The 23520-nt window shown below is 34.6% G+C and overlaps 2 protein-coding genes and 1 long non-coding RNA gene across 8 annotated transcripts in view; 2 read left to right on the forward strand and 1 right to left on the reverse strand.

The window, feature by feature from the left end:
- Positions 1–23520, forward strand: part of LOC127858464 (neurofascin-like) — a 254106-nt gene that overhangs the window by 162852 nt on the left and 67734 nt on the right. The window contains exon 21 of one of the 6 annotated variants that reach the window (XM_052395649.1): positions 11–763. The exons of 2 other annotated variants lie outside the window; for them this stretch is intronic. The gene's annotated coding sequence lies outside the window, so the exon portion shown is untranslated. Of the gene's footprint in view, positions 1–10; positions 917–23520 lie in introns of those variants that run through there. 3 more of the 6 variants (XM_052395651.1, XM_052395653.1, XM_052395648.1) reach the window with 3 other exon arrangements.
- The window catches only part of LOC127857451 (uncharacterized), a 295553-nt gene that overhangs the window by 60788 nt on the left and 211245 nt on the right, over positions 1–23520 (forward strand). The window lies entirely within an intron of this gene.
- LOC127858472 (uncharacterized) lies at positions 3338–5058 on the reverse strand. The gene is made up of 3 exons (XR_008038948.1): positions 4897–5058; positions 4376–4654; positions 3338–4067 (listed from the first exon to the last, which is right to left on the reverse strand). It is a non-coding gene; the product is annotated as an uncharacterized LOC127858472 (long non-coding RNA).

The raw sequence follows: 23520 nt of genomic DNA on the forward strand, positions 1-23520 counted from the left end.
CTTTCCTAAGGTGTTCCAGCGGACTGCACAGGCTAATCTGGAACAACATTATAAGCACTTGACTGCACAGGCTTATCTTGAACAACATTGTAAGCACGTGCATTAAGCCTGGTTCTCCCAGAGTGCGGATTCTTTATAATTCACATACATAAATACATAGCCTGCTCTCTCATAGTGATATAACTGACAAGTGTGCCCCATTTTAAGTGTCATGTAAAAGAGTGTGTCTGTAAATAGTGTGTGTAATTATGTAAATACAGAATATGGTATCACAAAATCATTCTTTCCACATTGGTTTGCAGGTTGTCAGAGTCCAGGTTAATGTTATGCCCTCAGTGTATGTTAAAATTTTATTGTTTTGTAAAATTGTACACTCGCGAAAGGTGATTTAACCTGGTTTGATATTTTTGACCAGCGTATTTTCAAATTTTCAGTAATCTTGTGTAGGCAATGCAAAGTTCTCTTTAAAACTTTTGATACATTCATGTATATTGTAAGATTTATCGATAGTTTTCAAAATATTTAAACAAACGTCTAAATTGATCTGAATACAGTTGATAATTTATTTGTAAGAATTTCTTAATTTAAAAAGAACTTAGATGCGTTTCTCACATTTAATGTGTATGCAATTACAATATTGTGTCTTTGTCTTTCCCATGAATTAATGTTATTGCATGTTGAATTTACAGCATGTTACGGTATAATACTAAACTCTTTCAAATAATTGTCGACGTGTCAAGTTCCATGATACTGTATATAGAAGGTACAGAAGATGTTTTTGCCATGGAAAATCTGTATCTTCACAATATATGACCAATGCAATTCATACAGTATATGTTAAGCGTTAAAATGGTAACATGTATCATTGAATGATTTTTGCTTCGATAAGAACAAATAAATTGCTGTCACAAGTAAACAGTATGTTGTTTTCATTACCCGTGTTCATGCTATCCAATCAAAGAAATACGGTCATCATAATTTCGAAGGTACTAATCTTTGAACAAACAAAAAGATTAAAACAAAATAATGTTGCAATACTTTGCACCTGTTAGCTCTGATGTTATGCTATAAAGGAAATGGTGTCATGGCTGTGTAAGGCAGGCAATTTTACAGGAAACCTGCATATTTCCCGTAGATGAGTGCTATGTAAAATGAGGTATTAGCATGCAAGAAAACCTGCATATTTCCAGTAGATGAGTGCTATGTAAAATGAGGTATTAGCATGCAAGGTAACCTGCATATTTCGCGTAGATTAGTGCTATGTAAAATAAGGTATTAGCATGCAAGGTAAACTGCATATTTCCCGTAGATAAGTGCTATGTAAAATGAGGTTTTAGCATGCAAGGTAACCTGCATATTTCCCGTAGATGAGTGCTATGTAAAAAGAGGTATTAGCATGCAAGGTAACCTGCATATTTCCCGTAGATGAGTGCTATGTAAAATGAGGTATTAGCATGCAAGGTAACCTGCATATTGCCCGTAGATGAGTGCTATGTAAAATGAGGTACTGTATTAGCATGCAAGGTAACCTGCATATTTCCTGTAGATGAGTGCTATGTAAAATGAGGTGTTAGCATGCAAGGTAGCCTGCATATTTCCCGTAGATGAGAGCTATGTAAAATGAGGTATTAGCATGCAAGGTAACCTGCATATTTCCTGTAGATGAGTGCTATGAAAAATGAGGTATTAGCATGCAAGGTAACCTGCATATTGCCCGTAGATGAGTGCTATGTAAAATGAGGTGTTAGCATGCAAGGTAACCTGCATATTTCCCGTAGATGAGTGCTATGTAAAATGAGGTATTAGCATGCAAGGTAACCTGTATATTTCCCGTAGATAAGTGCTATGTAAAATGAGGTATTAGCATGCAAGGTAACCTGCATATTTCCTGTAGATGAGTGCTATGTAAAATGAGGTATTAGCATGCAAGGTAACCTGCATATTTCCTGTAGATGAGTGCTATGTAAAATGAGGTATTAGCATGCATGGTAACCTGCATATTTCCCGTAGATGAGTGCTATGAAAAATGAGGTATTAACATGCAAGGTAACCTGCATATTGCCCGTAGATGAGTGCTATGTAAAATGAGGTGTTAGCATGCAAGGTAACCTGCATATTTCCCGTAGATGAGTGCTATGTAAAATGAGGTATTAGCATGCAAGGTAACCTGTATATTTCCCGTAGATAAGTGCTATGTAAAATGAGGTATTAGCATGCAAGGTAACCTGCATATTTCCTGTAGATTAGTGCTATGTAAAATGAGGTATTAGCATGCAAGGTAACCTGCATATTTCCTGTAGATGAGTGCTATGTAAAATGAGGTATTAGCATGCATGGTAACCTGCATATTTCCCGTAGATAAGTGCTATGTAAAATGAGGTATTAGCATGCAAGGTATATCTGTCTTACACATATTAGACCATCGTGCAATAGACACAAATGATATTGCAACACCATTAGTGATTGTCCAGCCAAATGACAAAGTGAACAAATATTACTTGTTTACATATAAATTTTGTTAACATTGTCATTTTTACTGTGGCACGATATTTCGGACGGTGAAAAACTTTTGACAGTTGGCCTTGCAAATGTATGAACGACCTTACGTATGTCGCCCAATGTCATGGGATTAGGGACTATACGGCCCAGATTATCGGACCATAAGGCCCAGATTTGCGGACCATACGGCCCAGATTTGCGAAGCATACGGACAATGTCTTCATTATTATTTTTTTCGTGTTCCTTCAATTTTGTATGAACAAATTTAAGAAAATTTTAAAATTGTAGTATTTCATGTTCATTAAAGCATGTTTCATATTATTTCATCGTGTAAGCATTATCGGACTATACGGCCCAGATTTGCGAACCATATGGCTCAGATTTGGGAAGCATACGGACCATGTCTTAATTAATATTTCTTTCATGTTCCTTCAATATTGTAAGAATAAATTTAAGAAAATATTAAAAATTGTAGTATTTCATGTTCATTCAAGCATGTAAGGACACAAATATTGATACGTTTGTAAATTCCTTTATTGTTTGTTATAATATCGACATCCAAAATACTCATCAATTTCAGACACACATATATATAGAATACTTTTAAACAAATACATATATATGTAAAACAGAAAAAAAACATATATAGCAATTTTGTGAGATGTGAGCAAACGAATGTACAAGAACAAAGGTTTATTACATACATACAATCAAACAAAAAACAAACAAATAAAACAAATATATATATATAAACTATATTCATAACAATTTCGAGATCTAGACTCGCAATGTATAAGAACAAATATTTATTATATACAACAAAACAAACAAACAGATATATACCTTTTTACTCAATCGTTCACAGTAGCAAACAAACAAACACACGTGCACATTTACACAGGTCCATACAGTCTACAGCACTCATTTAGAAGCTCACTTGTACTAATCTCTTTTTTCCCATAGCGGTCCCAAGCCGCGCACAAACGCCCTTGGGTGGCACGGGTCTGCCTACTCTGATGACGATGTAATTTCTTTTCCTTGATGAGCTTGCACTGCATAGGCACCTCTTTAGCTTCGTCAAACAGCAGAGTGATTAGCAGGTAGAATGAGAGATTTCCCTTCTTCGCCCGCCGGTTAAGGCGGTTGTGCCAGCCTTCTACGTCGTTGTTGGTCCTCGCTGATCTCCCGTACACCGACCAGTTGTCAACTGTCCATACGTTGTTCGTCAGCCACGTGTTTTCAACATAGGCGAAGAAGGGGGCTAGTTGTTCGCTTTGGCCTTTCTCCTCTATTTTACCGAACGCGGGACGGATGTCAGCTGGTGGCAGAAGAGGGAGCGCGAAGCACTTCCGTAGCAACTTATATACTCGATCCTTACTCTCCTACGCCGTACTGAGTCCAATCTCCTGACACTTTCGCCACATTGCCTGGCCGAAGTCGAAGGCGCAGCCCTTGATATCGGGATCCGTGTAGACTTGGCGCAAAGCCTGTCATAGACCGGCCTCAAAGTCAACAACGAACGTTGTTACTTTCGGTTCACTGAGAAGAGTGTTCACTTTCTGCAACACCTGAAAAGATTAATGAACAAACAATACTAACTGAAAATGAACCATACTAAAAGTAGCATTAGTTATCAAATATGTGACGCGAGTTTACTTTCTGCAACACCTGAAAAGATTATGATAATAATAATATCAATAAAAACTGAACATAAACCATATTGAAAATAGCATTAGTTATCAAATATTTTACGCGAGTTAACTTTCTGCTTCACCTGAAAAGATGGTTATAATAATATCAATAATAACTGAAAATAACTGAAAATAAACCATACTGAAAATAGCATTAGTTATCAAATACGTGATTAAATATTTACCTTTTTATAATCCCTTTGTTGTCTCCCAGTCATGAGAACGAAGCACAGTGGCAGCTGTTTCACTACATCTTCATACTTCACGAAGGCATGTATTGAGAACAGCTGCGTTATTGGCGCCTTCATGACTTTGAAGGTTCCGTCCAAGTACCAGGTTTTAGCTTTCGCCAGCAGCTCCAACTGCGTGTCAGTCGCCAGAATCACGTGCTTCTGGTCCTTTACCGTGACCGTTCCCCTGTAAAAGGGATCGTTGAGCGCATCGCTCAGGTACTGCTCATCGTGCTGAAAAAGAAATTTTCAATGGACTATTGTACGTTACCCATTAACATCTGTAAAAAAATCAACAAAATATGGAATTAGTGATATATTGAACGTCATCTATTTGTTTTTAAGTTGCCACTTATAGCCGCCATTTATAGAAATCGAAAGCGTGTATATAAGCCTACGGCGTTCGATGTAATCGAGCTAAAATAGATAGGTTTTAACTAAACTATTATGCACAGAACGAATGTGATCTATCTTACCTCAAAATTCTGTCGATACTGGGTCTGTTGGTCGCATTTACTTGCGACACCTGTTTGCGAGTTTACACAGATTCTTCTCACAGTTTCGAGCACCAGGTAGTAGGTTTGGGTCGTTTAATTCCTCCAACACACGACGGACAATGATGGGTGCACTCTCGAACATGTCACCTCGGGCTGTCGCTTTGATATGTAATTTAAAGCGAAACACATACTAGCAACTATTAAATGATTGAAAATTTTATTTAATTCTGTAATTAAAAACGAAACACATAATAATAAAGAGTTCGATTAGTTTTAAGTCCTGTATACTTTCGACGTTGAACCAATAAAAAAATTGTTTGGACATTTTATGACAGATAAATCAAATATAATTACCTCTTTCGCGTTCTGAACAGCAGTAAGGAACGGGGTTTGCTGGGTGACTGTGTTCTCGTCATCTTTTCACAAAGGCATCCTCAGTTTGCTTGATGACCGCCGGACAACCAGTTCCCTTTCCTCGGACGCTACATCGCCACTCCGTCACACCAGAGACCAGGGTTCTCTTCCACACAAACGCATAGCCTTCACTAGGTACTAGCTTCCGCGAACCTTTCTTGAACCACCATCCACCACGGAGGTGTACCATCTAGTACAACATCGTGGACGGTTTCAGCGTTGACGTCACTGAAAGAAATCATTGTTGATTACTTTACATTACTTAATACGGGCAAAAGCCCGCGAAGCGGGCGTTGACCGTTCATACATATGGGAATTTAGACATAAAATTACATAGGAATACCACATATGGATACGTCTCAAAAAAATTTGCCACGCGACATATATTTTCGCGATGCTATTTATGAACTTTAACAAATCAAAAACACTTTGACATATGCTAAATCACATGTAAATGCATACCTCAGGAAAAGTTATATCAATGACATCTTAATTGTGTAGCGAATCGCACTAAATATTCTCGCATTATTTGTTTTTCTTCGCAACCGTTCCAGAATTAAGTCATTACTAAATTATCTCCCCTGAATGCTCTTCTTCAGTGGGTATAAGCCGAAGACTGGTTCACTACATATAGTGACAGTCTTTACCAAACACAATTTAGATGAACATAACCCGTCTTTTATATATTGCCGAATCTCAGATTTCTGTCGAATTTATTTGCTTAGATCTTTCCGATATCTATCCTTATTATTATCCTGACAAATCACAAACGCTTGTTAAAAAATTATTTGTTTTAAACATTATAGTTGACATCTCTATTCTTCCAGTATTCTCGCGGTATTTCAATAACGACACCTTACTGTTTATTTGTCAGAATATGTGACGCATTTTCCATTCGCTCTCCATTGTGTACACATCGGTCTTACTGACAATAATGTAGTGACGTCACCATCTATGTATAGAATGTTCGCTCTCAGAAAGCATTCTATACATAGATGGTGACGTCACTTCGTTATTGTCAGTAAGACCGGTGTGTACACAATGTCTCAGAAAAAGGTTTTACGTGTGATTATGAGCAATATTCGGGCAAGTTGTCGTTGTTATCCACCAGAAACACATTTATTCACAAAATTTAAAGATATTCCGATCTAACTGTTTAGTCTTTTAGCTTTAATTTTTAACGTATTAACACCTCGTCTGCTCGCACTTTACCGAAATCCTCGAATGGTTACATATCACTATAATAAGTTCATGCCTAAAACCACAAAATCCGATACCGTTGGATGTTCGTACCACAATAATACGTAAAAAATCTCCCAAATTCGAAATCAACAAAAACAAGACATTATAAATTGTCTGCATTATTGATCAAATTTTAAGATATTTGTTGGTTTTCCGTTTTTAGAAGCTGTTCTGCGAAGGCTGGAGCTGGGCATCATACAAGCCATTCTATCCAGCAAAACTGACAGTTTTGGTTTACAGAAATCAACAAAGGAGGGATTCCTGAACTATCAAATTTCCAAGCTATACACACAGTTATTATCTGTGGTGATCTTTATTGGTTCCGTTTGTTTACTTGGATGGAACATGTGTGAACTTTTATAGAACTTTGAAAAGTCTATATATGTCTATCTATAAACAAAAATCAGCTATTGTATAATAAGATCAGATGTGCAAACATTGTCAAAGGGTTGTTAAATTAACAAATTAAAGGCAATTATGCTGAAAAAATATGCGAGTTCCCATGCAAATTTTGTCTGTATATCAACAAGTGTCTGCCGATAATTGTCAAACTAGTAATACAAAACTTACCACAAGTATGTAAAAGCACTAAGTACCTGTGATCATTTTTAGTAAGATAGTGTAATTCTAAACAGTAGCAAATAGCTTGTTTAGTAAATGCATAATGCAATTAATATGATTTCCGTTCTATTGTGTAATTAATAAATTGGTTGTTACTTGTTAATCCATGATAAATGTTTTATGGCTAGTACAAAACCAGCAATGTTAATTTAGTAAAAGGTAATACAATAACACCACTTTGTAATTTCTTATACGTAAATATTCTTGAAATGTAGGTTGATGACAGTGTTTTAGTTTTACATATTTTTTAACTTTTATTTTATGTGCAAATAAATGATGTGAAGTGTTTTGTATCTCCACACAATACCACATACCTTTTTATATATGTACTGTGTTATGTGTTATTTGAATGTTTAAATAAAAAAAAAATGGATGATATAACATGATGCATTCTAATATTTGCATTCAAATTGTAACTATAGAGCTAAGTGTATGCAGTTTAGACTGTGATTTTAGAATTGCTACAAAATGGCTATTTTTTTAGTGGCGACAAAAATAAACTATTCAACAATAGTTTGCGAAAGAAAATTAGAAACCTGCAAGATACCTGTATTTATTAAATATGAAAATTGCGAATCAAGTATGTTGTTATGCTGTTACACATAATTATACATTGATAATAAATAAGAAGACAATTAGTGGTGTTAACGTTTCCCAACAGTAGAAATCATTCTTCTGATGAAGTCAGTGATATACAGACGAAAGCTCCAGGTATGGCTTTCAATACGTAGTGTGTGTTATTTGACAGTCTAAAACTTATTGGATTAAAAAAAATCCTGTCAAATTTGTCAATCAAAATTGATTGACACATCACATGATTTTGATTATGTTAAATCAGTGTACTGTATGCTAAATGCAACTGCTTTAGCAAGCTGTCAAGTTGAATTGAGACATTTGATGAAACAAACTGTTTCCTGGGTAGGACCAGTACTTAGTGTCTATATGACGTACCATGACGTCGAAAGAGTACAAGACCTACTAAGTAGAACGAGAAATGTACTTCAACGTACAATTTTCACCGACCCTTGAGTGATTGCCAATCAGAGGACACCTTACGTCTGTTGCTTTTAGAGATTTTTGACATTGAACATTATTGTTATTATTATTTATACCGAATTAAGCGACTATCGACCGCTTACTCATAGATATTGTGCGTATTTATTAAACATTATTATTATTATAATTTATACCAAATTATGCGACTATCGACCGCTAACTCATAGATATTGTGCGTATTTATTGACCTGGCGTGGCGGAATTAACCTCTGACTTATGCTAGTTATGGTTATCACAAAATACGACCAACGGGGAGTTTATAATAAATTATTTATCCCATTAATGCTTGGTAACTTGTTACTATTGGGAATTTCCTACACAGTAATGCGCTGGACGGTCGTGATGCTCCGCCCCGCATGATCATTTCATACACACAATATGCTGAATAATTTTAATTTTAAAAAGGTAACAATTGAATCTTCTTCAAATTTGCATATACTAGTAATCTATTTCAATGCATTAAATACTTGAAACTTCTATGTGTTGTTTTTTTGCCATTCTGATATTTTTATTCATTTTGTCCTCAACTAAAAAAAGAGATTTTAAACATTAATTATGAATAAATCTGAAGGAAAAGCGGCTCAAGAGACTAGTGTTTTGATTGGCTGTTCAGAAAATATGTACGTAGAAGTACAAGCATGTATATCGAAGTACAAATTGTACTTTGATGTACAAATATATACTTTGAAGTGTATTTTATATTCATGTCGATGTACAATTATTGTACTTCGACGTACATTTATCTTTTTAACGTGTAGGTCTTCTTGACTTTCAACCCAAATGGTACGCCATAGTATGTCTTTAGGGTTATTTAAAGAATGCTCCCAATTAAAGGATCAATACAGAGACCTCCCAGTGACTAAGCCAGTTAGCAGACACCCCATCCACTATACCACAGACACCGAACCAGCTATAAATTCCTGTGGCTAGAAAAAAAAAAGATGCTAGATCTTTAAGCTTGGAACATATAACTCGTTTTAAGATTGATTTTTTTGGACGCATTAATCAATTATTGCAACAATTATCATATTTTGAACACAATCATGTCAATATATTTATTACAAATACATGGTTATCAAAAAAACTTAAAAAGCTTTTGCCCGTAAATGAGGTAGCACATATAATCATATTATGAATAATACCAAATTAATTTTATCAAATAACAAATAAGTATGCGATATATACTTTAAATTAAATAATGAATACTAAGTATATAATGCGGGCTTGTATAAGCTTTATTGCGGAATAAATGCTGTTGTTGTTGTCCGCCGACCTGGCCCGTATGGTCCGCCAATCTGGGCCGTATGGTCCATGGTCCGTATAGTCCGTACATACCATGTCATGTATACCGGCCTGTCTCCTACCTGCCCTACCAAACCGAGCTCGTCTTCATGAACCAAATCCGACAAACTGCCATATTTATGTATACAAAAACACATAAATTAAAATACAGAATAATCTTGTTACTTGCAATTACATTTAAACACCTTAAAGAACGAACATCCTTGAACACAAGATCGATTCCGAATTGTTGGTAACTCAGTCTGAAAACGAAGATACTTTCAGTATGGCAGATTAGTTTGTGATGTATAGATGTATTTAAAACATGCGAACTTGGATAAGTTTGTTACACATGAAAGGTATGGGATTAACAAGAGTTGTGCTAGCAACATAATAATATTCACGAATATCCGATAGGAAATCATCTGCTCTTTGTGAGAATTATATTTCATGTTGACAGAAGGAGCCAATAACATCGCCACAGCGCATCTGGTACACTTCTTAACGGATAGCTGATTTTGACCGATTCAATGTGACACATATAAACAAAGTCAACATTTGCTAGAATAATTATTAAATGTTTTGCTTTTACCTAAACATACTTGCTGGATCGCCTGTGACGGTCATATTTATAGTGCTTATTTCCTATTTTGCACCATTGGCAGTTTATCTGCTGATGCCAAGTTTTCTCGTTCTTGTGCCTTTTTATAACCCTATTTCTTTAATTCGACAAATCTATTCTGAACAACCTCAACAATTTTGGTAACTGGAAACCCTATTCCTTTTCTGGGGTGCCGGTCAACTCGTACCTAAGTCAACTCGCACGGTAGTCAACTCGCACGTTTTTTGGTCAACTCGCACGGCATTTCTGGTCAACTCGCACTTTTCGAAGTCAACTCGCACGCCTCGAAAAAATATATAGAAATAGATGAAGGATGTAATATGATTAATAGTTTATAAGAAGATTATAAGTAAAAATAAAAGAAATTATGTCCTTTTTCAATAATCTGAATAAACGGTTGTCACATTTAATGGCTCTTTTACACTTGTGGTCGGTGTTTTTCACGGGTTATATGAATGTTTGTAATAGGTGTGAAAGGTTTTATATACAACTGACAATTATTAAAATGGCAAAGCATTAATCAATTAAACTAAATTAGTATGATAATTAATCATTGATACTTTAATGTTTGTCACAAAACGGAGAATGTTGTAAAGGGTGTTGTATACCGCGCACGATTCAATTAAAGTTAATTTAGCTTGTAATTAAAAAGTTTTACTTTTATAATCAGGTGTAAGTTAAATTAAAGAAAATTAAAACGAAAATTAGGTGATGTTTGTTGCATGCGGTTATTTCATAATAGATCTTAGTTATGTATATAACTCGACTAAATTAAGAATAGGTTATCATTATCAACATATATGTGCCACGGAATACATACGTATAGTGAATTCATGCGTTTTTGTGTGATGGATTATCCGTGTATATTGTGTTCAAGGGATGTGGGTCCAAGGCAGCAAGCAATTGAATGCGATAGTTGCCAAAAATGGCAACACCGAAAACATGCGAAACCGGTAAGTACCATTCATATCATTGTATACTATAATATTTCATAACTTAAGAAAAAGTCTATTTGCCGACTGCATTAGAATGTCAAACAAGTGGAAAGTGATGCTCATTTTCTATAGCGTGTCCGTTGCAAAACTTACATTTTCTATTTTCGCGTATTATGTTTTTATAACGATCGCTTTAGATTTCTAATTAATGTGAAGATAATCGAAATCGTGTGGTGGCGGTATTGTGTTTTTATTATTTTTTAAGAAACCTTGTTTATTTACACTTAAATGTATTATGAATATTGCTGGGCCAAGTACTGTTTGGGCAATCGGTCACTTGCCTTAAATAAAGGACCAACTAATTGTTTTTAATGAAAATTCAATACTGCTCCAGCAGCTGGAGTTTCACTTCTTTATATTGCATTGCACAACAGTTTGATTTGTGCTGCGTGGATGCAGTAGAGTGTATACCCGTACATATCTTCGATGTTGTTATATTTTCAGCCTTCAGAGGCTGGTGGTGGTATTGTGTTTTTATTATTTTTTAAGAAACATTGTTTATTTACACTTAAATGTATTATGAATATTGCTGGGCCAAGTGTGAGATTGAGCGCTCTATAACCAGGTTTAAACCCCCAATGCTTTGCATTGACCGTTCCAAGGCAGTGACCCCAGCTTTATTCATATTTTGTGTTTATGTTGGTTTGTATTGTGCTGTATTGTGCTGTTTTGTACTGTTTGGGCAATCGGTCACTTGCCTTAAATAAAGGACCGACTTATTGTTTTTAATGAAAATTCAATACTGCTCCAGCAGCTGGAGTTTCACTTTTTTATATTGTGGTGTGTTGTATTTCTTATTTCTGATTTGTCATAAAGTCAAGTAGTTATCTCAATATACCAGCTTTTCTCAATATACCAGCTTTGCTTGAAGTTATTTAATAAACGTTGTTTATTTGTATATTACATGAAAGTTTGTTTTTGTGATACTGTTATCACTTGATCCAAGTATTTTTAACCAATATCGGAATATATTTAATTTGCAATTATTAATTCAAATACGTTTAATTGTTCGCGTGTTGATTTATAAAAGTGGAAAGTCTATGTAGAGCTCTATTTCTGCGTTCATGTTTTTTGTGTTTTAATTATTTGTATTCTAATTTCTATTTAATTGTTATAAATTTTGTATAAGCTTATATTTTTTACTTTTAATGAGCTATAAAAGATATTGAAAACAGCTGTCACCTAATCAGTAATAATACCCTATTTTTCACCACTAAAATTACAATAAACAGATAATCTGTCAGTCATTCAGAGCTGATGAGGGTACTGATTATCGAGGAGTAGATAAGGCTATTACTGATAGGGGGTCTTTGATTATGTGTGTAAATATTGAAATAAATATTTAAAAAAATATATAGATGTATGTCTCATTGTGTACATATTGTAAAGCTTTGTTAATGTATGTAAATATTGAAATAAATATTAAAAGAAAAGTATGTAGATGTATGTCTACTTGTGTACATATTGTAAATCTATGATACTGTGTGTAAATATATTGAAATAAATATTAAAATAAAAGTATATAGATGTATGTCTATACTTGTGTACATATATAAAGCTTTGATAATGTGTGTTAATAATGAAATAAAACTTAAAATAATAGTTAAACAAATATTTAAAAGTACTTAAAATGTCTGTTATAATGTGCCGATAACGTTACCATGGTGTAAACAATATTTTGTGAATTTGTTTGTGTTATTTTGTGAATATTTTTCATTAAAAAGTATTGACCTAAACTCTGAAAGTATTTTGTTTTATGCATAAATAACTCATTTAGAACCCATTAATACATCAATATTTTGACTACCCGTGCGAGTTGACTTAGGTACGAGTTGACTTCCGTGCGAGTTAACCAAAAAACGTGCGAGTTGACTACCGTGCGAGTTGACTTAGGTACGAGTTGACTGTAAACCCCTTTTCTGAGCTTAACGCCCAGATGCTTGATCTGGAGAAACATTCAGTGTCTAAATCACAGTGAGATCCTCCTTGTTCCCCAAGGCCGCACCAATATGCAGTTCTATTAGTAAGGGGTATTCGACACATCTGGGGCACCAGAGTCCTTTTTTCAATAAAGTGTTGATGTAGCTTTTAGTTGTTTCATAACTCCGAAGAATATTTGCCAGACTAAAGAATAACATCTGTCATCAACACTGAACAATACATCTAAATTGCTGCATGGATTTGGCCGTTGGGAAGCAGTATGCCGGACATCCGGTACCAATCCTTTTATCGAGACTACTCTTATCAGGTTTCGTTCGTGGAGTCTAGAATGGATCCTTTTATTTTGCTATATAGGATACCACTAAAGTTGGCCGTAAAAAGGCTCGGTCAGCAGCTGGAGCGTGCGCGTCGCGACCGAGGCGAGAGTCACCCGCAGAAGATCTTCTCACCTGTACATATTTCCTTATAGAGGGAACTTGTGCGGGTGGCTCTGCTAATCCAGCTGAGTCCGCCACCCTCGAGCCGGACGTGTTCTATACTGCTATGTTCGCTGTCTCCCCGAAGATACAGCGGTCTCGTCAACCGCTGATACAGGACCTTGAAGACCGGGGGCCCGAGCCACTCTGTTTGCAAGGGTCAAGGAGGTAGTGTGGCTTTCACACTATACTTTCCAAGAGAGGGACTGGTACATCGACGGGGGTTCGCTATCTCCAGGATCTTGAAGACCGGGGGCCCGAGCCACTCTGTATGCAAGGGCCTAGGAGGTAGTGTGGCTTTCACACTATACTTTCCAAGAGAGGGACTGGAGAGAGCGGGACAGGGAGCTTACCAATATGGAGGACGTACGGGGTGGACCTGGTGTTGGCATCAGAACATCGAGGGTGTGGCCCTAGAGAGTGGACCCGGGGCGGCGGTACTCAGTGCGCTCAACGCACTGGGGAAACCTTCTCGGGGTTGAAGACGACGGCCGGTGACGAGAGTGGCCATAAAGGCAGAGCTGCTTGCTGCACTCCCTCGGCGGAGCTGCGTCCAGACAAGAATTTGTCTTGAGATTGTCTTCCCTGAACCATCACAGGGGCAGGTCGATACCAAATGTAGTCACGAAGACGCGGGAACGACCTGTAAATAACCTACAACAACACACACGGCCGTAAAAAGGCGGCCTCACCGCAAAGTAGTCGTATTTCCAAGATGTCTGTCAAGTCTGTTAGTCCAAATAATTACACGTAAGCTACCCCGATGTAAATCGACCTCATATTTATAGGAGTATCAAGTCTGTCAAAGAATGCTGAAGGGAACGAATTTTTCTCGACGGTCCAGAATGGGCTAAAGATTAAATAAAATTATAAGAGTGAAGCGAATTGTCGTCAATTGAATTGGAATTAAAAACTGTTGCGAAAATTCAGGTAGGCTAAAAATAAAAAGTCGTTTAAAAGCTGATGAATCTTTCTATTATAAATGTTTTCATGTCATTTTAAATACATAATATTGATGAATCAAAGCAACACAAATTGGTTATAAAATGTAATAAATTAAAGATTAAAGCACAGGGATGCCTTGTGGTCAAAGTTCTTTGCTGAAGGCCTGTATGTTAAAAGGTAAAGCTATGTTTTGCACGGTCACACGCGTACCCCCATTTTGGCATTTGTGAATATATTAAAACAGAGTGACTGAGTCTGCAGTTAATTACTTATAGCCACACAACTTATTTGACATAGAAAATTTAATTATAAATAAGAAACATATTTTATCTATGCAAATGAGAATATATATGGTTGTTACAAGGTAGAAATCCATTTTGTTTGTGGTTAAAAACTTCAAAATAATCGCATTTGTCAAAATGGACGTATACAATTTACATATAGAGCAGTTCATTGTTATTGTTTTGATTTTTGCACATGCGCAATGCACTGGTAGGCAAAAGCATGGGTTATAGTAGCGCAAAACATATGGATAACGACACTTGTTTAGTAAATGAATCGAAAAGAAGGTCCAAAAAAACAACACCTAAATACTATTTCAAAAATATAATATTTAGTGCAAAAAGAATGTATTAATACACTTATTTGCATCTTAAAACAATGCGTCATAAGTATCAAAGTAAAGATTGTCTGAAGACTGAAAGACCGGCGATTTGACACAACAAAGAGCTCTATAATGTATTAGCGGTATTATTTTTTGCATAAAAGCTTCAATAAATTACAATAATAATACATCTAATTATAAAATAATAATTATCAATGGCATGAGTACGCTAGTGTGATAAAAATGAGTGATAGAAAGTGTAAGGGGTGCTTTGAAAATTATGTACTCCAAAGCCCTATTATAAGCGAAGTGCATGACGGTATTTACATGTAATTATAATTTTGATGGGTTTTGTACAGAGAATGACACTATTGAGGAAAATTAACATACAGCTGAAAAACACAACTTTACATGATGCAAATTGAACTGTGTATTCATGTATATTGAAAACTTGTTACTAGTAGTATGCGTGACACATATTTAATATTTTAACACACATATATCTATATACATATTGTTTTATTATTATTTTTTGAAAACAGTATTTACCCCCGTTGGTGTTAAGCGTAATTTCTTGTTTTTATGATGTCGTTCGTGCATTGCTGTAACATTAAATCATCATACAGAATCATGCAGAATGACGTGGTTTTAATTAACTGATACCCGCTAAATACGTTAAATGTTTTCTACGTAAATTATATACTTATTGAATACTTTATTTTTTATAAATGAAATGGGCTAATATCTTTACTGTTTACAATTTCTGATAATCCAAATTGGACATGAGTTTTAATTTGTACAATATGTAACATATCTAATTTAAGCAACTGTTAAGTATTTCAGCGGCAAATAATTTAACCAAATGACTGCTTAATACTACCAGAGAGAAGACATGGTGGTATCCTCAATTGTGTTGAATGCCCAGACTGTCATCTGCCACCCAGTGTGGTTTACACCATGTTGTTAGTGAAGTCTGGACAATATTTGATAAAAACGCGATAATCGGTTTATGCAGAACTTAAACACAGTAATACAAAGGCTTACATGATTTTAAGATTGATGCAAACGATGAAATGAAAAATATTGCCTTTAATTTAATTAAATGTTTATTTAATGTGTCAACGTGTTAGTTTTCCCAGACAAATACCATTTTAGTTAATTTTTATATGTTGTTTATTTGGAATTGATCTATTTATTGCTTGTTTTCAATCTGTGTTTCAGTAAAGTAGAACAACTTGTTGGCATGTTCAAAAATAAAATCGTGTAAATATGAACGATCACGCTCTATTTCTTCCCATTGATTGTGTCTTTCTTTTGCCTACCAATGTAGTCCGGATGTAAACACGCAGGTGCGGGTGACGTCACACGTGAACTGGTCTATAGAAATCCTACTTTCTGTTTTAAAAGCAGTATCGTTTGAAAATTAATACATTACTTGCTAACTAGGCTATAGATTTAAGGACAATTTTGCACACTTTAAAATTGCATCTATATGTATTGATTGACATGTATTTCATTTCAAGGTGTGCTTTAAAGCCACACATCTTGAAATGAAATACATGGTATAGTAAATTTAAGTATAAATAAGAAACATATTTTATCTATGCCAATTAGAATATATCTGGTGGTAACAAGGTAGAAATCCGTCTCTTTTGCGCTTTGAAACTTAACAATAATCACGTTTGTCGAAAATGGACGTATACGTCTAGAAATCCTACTTTCGGTTTTAAAAGCGGTACCGGTTGAAAAATAATAAATTACTTGTTAACTAGGCTATAGATTTAATTTTATCTATCTCAATAAGAATATATCTATTGGTTACAAAGTAGAAATCCGTCTTTTTTGCGCGTTAAAACTTAAAAATAATCGTGTTTGACGAAACGGACGTACACGTAAAGAAATTCTACTTTCGGTTTTAAAATTAAACAGAATAAAAATTTACTTGCTAACTAGGCTATAGATTGAAGGACAATTTTACACACTTTTAAATTGCATCTATATGTATTGATCAACATGTGCTTAATTTCAAGGTGTGTGGCTTTAAATGAAATCATACTTCAGTAGGGTGATAAGAAAAAAACAGTATCTTGGTGACCGCTTTCAGTAAATATTCCAGTGACGTTGTGGAAGATGTGTTGTTAACACCAAAAATTTGGAAATTTAGAGTTAAACAAATAGATTAATATGAACTGTTATCAGATAAGGTATCATAGTTAATTCGGCCCAAAAATGTATACATTGGCAGTAGGTCTACTAGCCTTAAATCTACAAGTATTTTCCCTGTATTGAATTGATCTACCGGTATTCAGTTAATAATACTGTTACTGCAGATTCATGATCTCTGATATAAACAAATACTAAATTAAAACCACCTGTGGAACTCAGAGTGGAACTCAGATGTACTGAAATTTAATAAAATAATCAAAACCATTATATATCGTCAGGCATTAATTTTTGTATATATCGTCAGTCGACCGATTGACGAATTCAAGATCCTAACGAACAATTATGTCCCATATTTAAACAAATTAAGACTGAATTTCCAAAGGCATGAGGCACTAAGATCCAACGTAATCAACGCATACATACTCCGTCTTTTACGTAATCAAGATAAATCCGGTTTTGACACAAAAGGGGGTAGATTACACAGTGTACTTAACTGGCACGTGACATTGCTCTAAAACGCGAAAGCAGTACAGCTGTATCAACTGCGTTGACTTCGTTTAGGTAGAATTGTAATGATAAGCGCTAATTGTTAACAACTTCATTACCCATTGTGTGTATTGTGTTTTTCATGGTTGTTGCAGAAGATTATACAGCCTCCACGCACCGGATTAGATCCGGAACAAAGACAATAAACAAAATTAAAAGATGATGATGTATCTACTTACCGTATATACATTCTCCGCGTTGATTACAAATAAATACCGAACATTTTGATTTGTGTTTGGTTGTTTGCGTTTAACTACAATACCGGTGCAAAAATAGCCTGTGCTTCGTTTTGATGGGCTATCGATCTTTTTAATCATTGACATCTATTACAAGTTTTACGATACATGTTTCAAATAAGTCTTACAAGTAACAAGTAGCAATTGAAAACGTAACAGGTAAAGAGAAATTAGCAATCATGACGATTAGTTCCATCCAAACGTAGGGAAATTGTTTTCAGAAATTCACTTTAATGTTTGCGCGATTTTTAGGAAATCCCCGGAAAGCACGTGTTTCGAATGGCTGAGTATGACGCAATAAAACATTGCTTTGTATCCTATTGCGTTCAATCTAATTTAAACTCACTCGTCCATTGGTTGTAACAATTAAATCTGAACTTTTCCCTTTGAAACCGCTGTCCAATAATGCACTGTTAATTGTACACTTCCGAAAATTATTGCACTTCCTGTTATCAAATATTTACGATGCAAAACTCTTGAAATTTTATTGAAAACTGACCAAATAGTTTGCTGACTCTAATTTTAACCAAAAATCTTCACACCTTCTCAACTTTGCTCCGATAAAGGTAAGAATTAAGAATATTATTAGTTTGGCCTTGATAATCAATAAGACCAATTGGCAACTGGCTTCACTGTTTCAAACCTGGGTTTCAAACACTCGTTAACGGGTATTCGGTCCCACTAATCCGCTGATCATAATAATGATACACTAATGTGGGGCAAATTATTGATCACCTGATAATAAAAGACTAGTATATTTAAATGTGACAAACAGGTCCCACCTCCTGCAAGTGACTCTCAAGTGTCCTCCCTCTTTACCCACGACGATTTTTTGCAACCGCGATATATTTCGGACAAACAAATCGGATATTGACTGATGCATTTATTTTTTTTCAATGTCAGGAATTGGCGAATTTAAGTGCCGACGAAAACGCCATTTTTATAAAAATGACGAAATTTCGTGCTGGCGAAAATAAATGATTTCACAGTATATGAATTGTTGTGATAGGCAGCATGTGCATATCATTTATTATAACTTTTGGTAATCTAACATTAATTAATGAATTTGAAAATATGTAAAAAAAGACAAGAGACTGCAAAGATAAGTTAATTGCAATTAATGACTTGTACATTATTCTTGATAAATAGATTAATCATCATCTCTAGTAGTTTAAGAAGTACTGTTAATGATCCATTATGAGATATTGTGAATGGTAATTTTCTGTGGTGGTGTGTAAACATCTTTAACTGAAATAACTGATATCATTTTCTTCTGAAACACTAAGAGATCCATGATAAAACATTCATGGAATGTTCCGTGCTCAGGTGTTGAACTGAAATCTTAATTAGCAGCCAATTGTTTTGATTTTAACCAAAATAAACAGACAGTGACAATTGAAAACATTTTCGATGAAACCACAAGGCCAAGAGATGTAGATTAATAAGCAGTATCATGTTTAATTAAAATATCCTTCAAAATTGCTCCACACTTTCATGTATGTTGAACAAGTTTGAACAGATTTGACCTTTCCATTGTATTTTTGTGACACCATGTATGTTGAAAAGCCCCTTTGTTTGTTTTTTAAAGTGATGCAACTTAGTAATGGATTTTCTGGTTTTAATTTGTAGATTGTTAAGCAAGGCAGTCATGCCAGAAGGTTTACATCCAATATTGCCCAGGGGGACGGTAATTAGAACAATTTCTTTAAGTTTGTGTGGACACAGAGGCTTGAATGTAGAAATCAAAGAGTGGACATGCGTATAAAATATCGCCAACAGACCATGGACGGATAAAGAGAAAAATCTACTATTGTGATTGAAAGTAGAAAATAAACAACAAATAAACTTCAAATAGAAATTTAAACATACAAGAAGTAGGACCTTGACCATGCCTCAACAACATCAGGAACAAGAAGTCAAACATGCAACATTAATTCACATGCTTGTAGCTGATAGCACATGAGCATAAGCAAGTGAAGGAGAGAAACAATAACTAATGACCATAAAATTCTCCATTGATACTTATCAAAATTGGATCCAATCTGGACAACTTCAAGAGTCTAGCCAGCTCTATTGATACTTAAAAATTGGATCCATTCTGGAAATTGTAAGAGTCTAGCCAGCTCTATTGATACTAACCAAAATTGGATCCATCCTGGAGAATTTCAAGTGTGTAGCCAGCTCTATTGATATTGACCAAAACTCGATCCATTCTGGACATTTGCAAGAGTGTATCCAGTCCTGTTGAAATTGACCGAATTTTGATCCATTCTGGACATTTTCAAGAGTGAAGCCAGATCTATTGATACTAACAAAAATTGGATCCATTCTGGACATTTTCAAGAGTGTACCCAGCACTATTGTTACTTGCCAGAATTGGATCCATTCTAACAATTTCAAGAGTCTAGCCGTATTGATACTTAACAAAATTGGATCCAATCTGGACATTTTCAAGCGTTTAGCCAGCCTTGTTGATACTGACCGAATTCGGATTCATTCTTTACATTGTCAAAATATTTTTGATTGATCATATAATGTCCCTGGGATGAAAATAAGCCACACCTTTTTGCTTTTTATTAAAGGGGCCTTTTCAAGTTTTGGTAAATTGTCAAAATTGTTTCAGATTTTTATGTCCCCCACCACTATAGTGGTTTTTAAATTATAAATCGTTGCAATGCACAACGATTGAATAATATGGAAAGTTCTGTTGCCGTTGTTATATTTTGTGAAACTACGAGAATTGCTTATATAAAGTTTAAAATACCTTCCACATTGTATGACCACAAATGACCGAGTGGTCAAAGCAGAAGACTTTTACTCAAGTACTCCAGTTGTCAGTGGTTCTATCCCTGTTGAGGGTTCAACCAAGATTTGATTTTCAATTTGTGTCTAGTTATACACTGGGGACCATAGCGTTTTCCTTATATGCATGTTATAAAAATTATTATTATCCTAGACCTAAACAACAAAGATAAGGAGCCTGCAATTGAGGTTGCATCTGAATATTGTATGGTATTTGTTTGAACGACACAGGCCCTCTGGGACCTATTTAAAAAAACATTATTGATCCATTTTTTATCTTTAACAACTTTTATAATTTTTCTCAGTACATACTCCGGTTTGACTATAAACATACAAACTAGTGAAAATAATAAGTACTGCCATAATTACCATGGCAATGTGTTGTTGTTTTTTGGTTAAAGGCCAATGTGCAGACTTACTACTAAATGATGAAACAATGATGTAATGTTACTGTTTTAAATTTTAGAAAGTATGTGTTTTGATATTCTTAGCATTTTTATTTATTTTTCATGTAAAATATACACTTTTGAAAAATGGTGTTTTTTAACTGTTAAGTTAAATACACAGGTATTTCAGTTTGGTTATGTAGCGGGGTTTGTGTATTGACACAAGGGGTTATAGTTGCCAAATTTTATTAAGCCCCCCTTTGAAGAAGAGGGGTATATTGTTTTGCACATGTCGGTCCGTCGGTTCGTCCACCAGATGGTTTCTGGATGAGAACGCTTAGGCCTAGGATCATGAAACTTCATAGGAACATTGATCATGACTGGCAGATGACCCATATTGATTTTCAGGTCACCAGGTCAAAGGTCATCGGCCTAGTGACTCGAAATAGTAAAATGGTTTCCGGATGATAACTCAAGAATGCTTACGCCTAGGATCATGAAACTTCATATATACATTGATAATGACTGGCAAATGACCCTTTCGATTTTCAGGTCACTAGGTCAAAGGTCAAGGTCACACTGACTCGAAACAGTAAAATGGTTTCCGGATGATAACTCAAGAATGCTTACGCCTAGTTTTAATTATATAATTGATAATGGTATGAAATATGATAACATAAAGTATTATAAGTATTATCATAAATTATAAATCAGATAATTGATAAATACAATATCATTCAAATAATATAATGATTACAATTTTAACAAGTATACAAGTAAATACACTTAAAATAATAAAATGACTCACCAGTTACCATATGAAGAAAGAAACTAAAGATAGTAGGTTTAAGCAAATGAAAAATGCTTGTACCTCTTGCAAGGTTTAGTAACGAAATGAATCAAATGTTTCAGATATATAAAACCATAAATATGTATCTGAAATCAGCTCACCTAAAAAGCATTCTCCATTATTAATATATGGTAGCTCACTCATTCATCACACTGAATCTCTCTTGATTGGATAAGTAGTTATAATTATTAATAAAACTGGTGTTTTGTTTTGTTTTCATTGTGTTGCCTTTTGCTTTTTGCTTTCTCTGAGAAATTTGCATCTTGATTTTTTCATTTGCTTTATTAGGTTTGCATTCTGATGCTTTTTTTGCTTTTGCTTTCTTTGAGCTTAACAGTATGTATATATAATACTAGTGACACTACAACAGTTTGCTGTTGTTGTCTTATTTCGTTCATTTCATTTGATATCTTGTTGAAGAACTTGTAGTACTGTATGTATGTAGCATTAATCAATGCTTCTTTGCTCATCATTTGCCTTTGAAGCTCTGAATTAGTGCTAGTAACACATGCGGGATAATCATTTCAGCATTAGTATTGTATTATTTTGCTTTTATAATTATATTTTATTTTTTATTCATCAGTGTTGTATTGTGTTGCTTATATTGTGTGAAATTTGCTGATCATTTTCCTTCAAATCTGGTTTGAGGTGATAATTTCCTTTAAGCCCTTTTTATTTTGTGGCACTATTGTGTTCTATTTTCTCTGTAAGCATTTTTACACCATTTCTTTTTATGGTACCTTAGGCCCCTTCCTTGTGTCAACATCAACAATCTTTTGAACAGCTCTTAATTTTGAATGTATAGTACTGATATTATATTTCTGCTTACATTTGAATAATGTCCTATAGGAATACTGCTTTAATTGTGTTTTTATTGTGCTTTATTAGAATAACTATTTCTTATGTATGCCATGTATTATTGATGTGTTGCTATTTGTTACTGCTTGTTAGTTTGGTAAACAGCTATACATAGCATATGTTATATACATGTTATTTCATACTGACAATAAATTCGTTTTGATGTGATTTGATTAAGGATGAGTGTTTGTGAATACCCTGTTACATACTCCCTCTGTAGAGAAAAATTGCTCCTGAGATTTAATTTCTTTTGTATACCCTAAACACAACAATTTAAATAAATTAATATATTCTTACTAGAATACTTCACTTTTACCTATACCAGCAATTTAAAATGACTGCGTACACTTTCCACCATAGTAGATAATGTTTACAAGGACTGGAGTGTTAAAGTGAGTGGAAAAATTAGTAAGATCATGACCTACAGCTGTATATATGCCTGAAAACAGCTGTTCAATCTGCTGAGGGTTGACCTATAAGTAAGATGTAAACAGATCTTAGAATCATGTACAGGGAAATTTAGCACAGTTATTCAACTTAGAAGTTAAAAATTAACTACACA

This window comes from Dreissena polymorpha, chromosome 14 (assembly GCF_020536995.1).
Source record: "Dreissena polymorpha isolate Duluth1 chromosome 14, UMN_Dpol_1.0, whole genome shotgun sequence".
Taxonomy (NCBI): Eukaryota; Metazoa; Mollusca; class Bivalvia; order Myida; family Dreissenidae; genus Dreissena; species Dreissena polymorpha.